Source organism: Jaculus jaculus, chromosome 2 (assembly GCF_020740685.1).
Source record: "Jaculus jaculus isolate mJacJac1 chromosome 2, mJacJac1.mat.Y.cur, whole genome shotgun sequence".
NCBI classification, from domain to species: Eukaryota; Metazoa; Chordata; class Mammalia; order Rodentia; family Dipodidae; genus Jaculus; species Jaculus jaculus.
In genome coordinates, this window is record NC_059103.1 from 121604358 (window position 1) to 121609652 (window position 5295).

Consider the following 5295-nt stretch of genomic DNA (forward strand, 5'->3'; position numbering starts at 1 on the left):
CACTGCCTTTTACCCATAACTGATGGCTAAACCCACAAAGCATGACCCACTTTCTCCAACTAGGAGGGTCCCTGTGGAGAGGGGGAGGGCAGGGAGGAGGCTAACAATGGTATCAACATGGCTGAATACACACTGTGTACATAACTCAAAAAAATATATAGCCTAGGCTACATGGCCAGATTCTGTCTTAATTAAGTATATACTTATAGTTCTCATCAAATTTCCCTTTAGATATTTATATTTATGTCCATAGATTAGTGTTGCTCTCACCTTTTCTCAGAGAAACTACTTTGTGCAGTTGGCAGTGATTCCTAGGGAGATTCAAAACTCATACAAGTGCTGAGAATAAATGACTGTTGAGAACTTAGTGCTAAATGAGACATCTATATCACTCCCTTCAAGGCTCAAGGAATTTAGCAGAAGGGGGGTGCAGAAAGAATATGGAACCAGAGGATGGGGAGAGATGCTCTGGAATGCAGTCTTCAGGGCATGAAGTTGCCTTTGTGTCCATCATCTCATAACAAGTGTCGTCATTTGCAGAAGACCTGCATGATACTGGCCCATCAACATTCTCTCATGGATGGTAGAGAAAGCAAAAAAAAAAAAAAAAAAAGGAAAGGAAGACAAGAAAAGTAGAGAAACACAAAGTAGAAGAGGGACTAGTTGGAAAGAATGATTCAGCAGAAAGGAGACAGGGGTGTGGGATAAGAAAAGGTAATAGGAGGGGATTATGATCAAAATATATACATGTAATAAGTAACTTTAAACATACATGCATATATAAGTACACACATTTTATTTGACAGTGCATGCATTTTGCCACAAATTGTTCTTTCTATTGAAGAGTAAAAGTGATTCAGTTCATTCATTCAGACAAGTCTCATGTACCCAGGCTGGTATAGAGCTTATTATGTAGCTAAGGGTAACCTTGAACTTCTGATCATCTTGTCTTGACCTCTTGAGTGCTGGAATTCAAGGTGCTCTAGGACAACATGACTAGTTTTATTCAGCAAGTATTGTATAAACTAAACTACACCCCAGCTTTTGCTTTTAAGGTTTTCTTTCTTTCATCCTATCTTCCTGTTATAAAAGGGTTTTTTTTTTATTTATTATAGAGAGAAAGATTGAGAGAATAGGCATGCCAGGGCCTCTAGCATTGTAAACAAACTCCAGATGCATGCATCAACATGTGCACCTGGCTTATGTGGGTTCTGGGGAGTCCAACTTGGGTCCATAGGCTTTCATCATCATGCCTGATCAGAGTGTTTTTCTTTCTTTCTTTCTTTCTTTCTTTCTTTCTTTCTTTCTTTCTTTCTTTCTTTCTTTCTTTCTTTCTTTCTTTTTTTGTTGTTGTCTTTTGCGTTTGCAAGGTAGGTTCTCACTGTAGTTCAGGTTGACCTGGAATTTACTCTGTAGTCTCAGAGTGGCCTTGAAGTCACAGCGATCCTCCTACCTCTGCCTTCTGAGTGCTGGGATTAAAGGCATGTGCCACCATTCCTGGCTTTTTTTTTTTTTTAAATCACTTCCCATTTAGCTCATGCTTCTCTTGAATCATTTTGTAGCCCAGACCGACCTTGAATTCCTGATCCATCTGCCTTAACCTACCTAGTGCTGGGATTACAGGTGTGACTCACCATGCCCTGCAGAATAATTTAAGTTAAAGAATAAATAACCTGGGAGTGTAACTTAGTGGTAGAGAACATGCATGACTGGGCACCGGGTTCTATTCCCAACACAAACAAAACAAATGAAAACCTTTCCTGAACAGAGATAAAATCACCATGCTTCTTTGTAAGAATGTCACGTGGTTCCTATCAGAACAGATCTGTAACTTGACCGAGGAACTGCAGCAAAGAGAAAGCCAGAGACATTATAGAAGCCAGTTACCCTCTTAAGAAAAGCTCTGCTGAGCTGTTTGTATAGCAGGCATTCTCCAAATGGGAAGAAGGGCTGATGTGATTTACTGCCGGCAGTCTGGCACCACTAAAGGTTAAGTGAACACCTGTCTGGAGATTAGTTTTCAAGTTCCAGCTCAACATGGCTCCCTTTGTGACCTCAGTCACTCCTATTCCCTGCAACCTTTTCTCTACCTGCCAACAAGCCCACATGTAATCCTGACTTTCTATCTGGATAGGGCATAGAACTGTTTTCCTCCTTGCTCTTCAATGACTTTTCCTAGAAACCCAACAATGTGCAGAGGATACATTCATGTCTTGCACTTGTCCAAATCATAGTCAAATGGGTCTGCAGCTGTGAGTCAGATGGCTGTCTCTATTCCTCTCCTCTCTTCAACCTCATACTCTTTCTCATGGTCTTAAAATATTATGTTGTACTATTATTAGACATGACAACTAAATCCTCTCATGTAAAATCACTTGGTACACTAACTTGATTAGCAAATTAATTTTACTCAATATTAATATTGTCTGTTATTAAAATTTCATTGCTAATAATTTCTTAAGACAGTTTTAATTAATAAGCATTTACTATCCAACATTATGATGCCCATATTTGAATTATAATTGCCCCTCCCTTCAATTACCTTTCAGTGCCTACCAAAAGTATCTTAAACTATAAGAAATTTTGTGTCAATGGCATGAAACGATGGTAGATTTAAGATAAGCCCTGTACATATTCGAGTTTATAAAGGTCAATGTACCCTGAATGTACTAATTAGTCTCAGGCATGACTATTGTTAGAGGGTCACTGCACTTACTCTCACCTTTCTGTCTAGGGAGTGCATTAATGTAACTGCAGTTTGTAGGGCAAAAGCCTAGTTTCTGGCAGTTCCAATAGATTGATCCAGCCATGTGTCCTCAGTACTCCATGGAGAAAAGCCATGGTGAAAATCAGAGAGGTTTATTCAGTGGGAAGAAGAACAGATAAAGAGATCTAGCGAACCCAAGATCACCTTTGGAGTACTGACATAGTTTATATAGAAAAAAGAAGTGGGGCTGGAGAGATGGCTTAGCGGTTAAGTGCTTGCCTATGAAGCCTAAGGACCCTAGTTTGAGGCTTGATTCCCCAGGACCCACGTTAGCCAGATGCACAAGAGGGCGCACACATCTGGAGTTTGTTTGTAGTGGCTCCTCTCTCCTCTCTCTCTCTCTCTCTCTCTCTCTCTCTCTGCCTCTTTCTCTCTCTGTCACACTCAAATAAGAATTAAAAAAAAAAAAAGTGGGAAGGGAGAAGCTGGGCACATTGGTAAACAACCTGTAATCCTAGTTTCTCAGGAGGCACAGGTGAGAGAATTCAGGTAATTCCAGGTCAATGTGGATGACATAGGAGCTCCATTCAGAAAGGCAAGTGAAGCAATTCTGGCCAAGATGTGGTCTGGTTGATCATGGCCCCACTTCTGGTACTGCAAGGTGGTTGTGAATAAAGTTGTTATTGCTATCACATGTGAGGGGAGCAATGTGGGTCTTATGAGGTGATCTATCACTTTTCTTTTTTCTTTTTGGTTTTTCGAGGTAGGGTTTCACTCTAGTCCAGGCTGACCTGGGATTCGCTATGTAGTCTCAGGGTGGCCTCAAACTCATGACGATTCTCCTACCTCTGCCTCCCGAGTGCTGGGATTAAAGGTGTGCTCCACCATGCCCAGCTGAGATGATCACTTTTGCTGTAAGGTGCAGCCTCCAATCATGGGTAATTGTCTCCATTTAGGTGTAGCCTGTTGTTCAGGCTTGTCTGCTGCTTGGGGGTAGTTGAGTCCCAGGTAACATAGATGTCTATTGATCAGTCTTGTTCCTGGAATTCAAAGTTGCTCAAGTGCTCATGGGTGTGAACTGAAGTTCTCAGACAATGCCACATCCGTGTTAGAAATTTTGGGAGGCTTACTCACTGACTAGAACTTCACAGTTGTGGAAACTTGTAATGTTCTATCTAGATCTCGAGATATCTTTAGCTCTCTTAATAAACATCATTGTCCATCTTTATGTTTGACAACATTCTTGTGACATAATATTGACTGATTTTGGAGTGGGGTTTGATGGGTACCTCAAGAGGGGTTTCAGGACCTTGTGTTCTAAAACAAAGAATTGAACATATATATATAGTCCCAAGAAAATAAGGAGAATTTATTATGAAATGATACACTTTCAAGGGCCAGAGGAAGCTATAACAGCTCAATGACATTGCTATAGAGACAGAACTAGTATGGTACCTTAGTATGGGATTTTTGACTCATTTGTATAGTGTGGGCTTTCTTACTATCTGTTACACATAGTTCTACATACAACTTCATGCATCACATATCTAATAACATCTTAAATCTCCACCAAGGGGCACATTAGTATTATAATAAGCCATAGGTTAGGAAAGATATACCCACTTGTGCAATGGTGTCATGTCTGTTATGGGAAAACCAACTGTTCTCTAATTTTATTTTGTTTTTTTTGAGATAGGGTCTCGCTCTAGCCCAGGCTGACTTGGAATTCACTATGTAATCTCAGAGTGGCCTCAAACTCTCAGCAATCCTCTACCTTTGCCTCCCAAGGGCTGGGATTAAGGGTGTGCAAAACCATGCCTGGCTACTATTTTCTAACTTTATTTAAGGCCCACCCCATGGAAGAGAATTCATGCCTGTTACTAAAAACCTAGTCAAAAGCCTGTGGCTGGGAGTGTCACAGGCCCTAGGGGAGTAGTTGCTACTGTTGTGCTGCTCTTACTTTTTTTTAAAATATGGAATGCTTCATGAATTTGCACATTGTCCTTGCACAGGGGCCATGCTAATCTTCTCTGGATCATTCCAATTTTAGTATATGTGCTGTCGAAGTGAGCACTGCTCTTATTTTTGCTTAGAAAAAAATCTCTTTTCAGATGGTGGTGACTGCTGGGGAGACTCAAAACTCATCAAAGTGCTGAGATGTGATGGTTGAGTGTTCAGCATTAAAGAAGACATCTCTGACACACCCTCCAAGACTCCAGAACCACTGTAAGAGGTAGCAAGAATATAAACTGGATCATATCTATAACACCTGGTCTCAAACACACAGCTTCAGAAAGAATCTTAATTTGCCTGGTGGTGCAGTCAGAGAGTTATTACCCTAGGGTTATTCATGACTTGTCTTTTATCCCTTCCAAAGACCTTGTAAGCATGTAATTCTGTGTATTAAATTTATTTCTGTTTAATATCCCCCACCCCACCAAAAAAAAAAAAAAAAAGAAAGACTATAAGCATCAAAAGGTAGGGAGGAATGCTTGAGAATTTTTATATAAAGGTTTTTTTTATTTGTGAAAAAAGTAAAAAACAAAAATAATGAAAGTACAAGTGCAAAATCACTTCTAAAACTGAGA

General features: G+C 40.1%; 1 non-coding gene across 1 annotated transcript; it reads right to left on the minus strand.

Annotated features, from left to right (window-relative positions):
* Positions 1-4674: 4674 nt before the first annotated feature.
* LOC123458992 lies at positions 4675-4781 on the minus strand. The gene has a single exon (XR_006635925.1). It is a non-coding gene; the product is annotated as a U6 spliceosomal RNA (small nuclear RNA).
* Between the last annotated feature and the right edge of the window lie 514 nt (positions 4782-5295).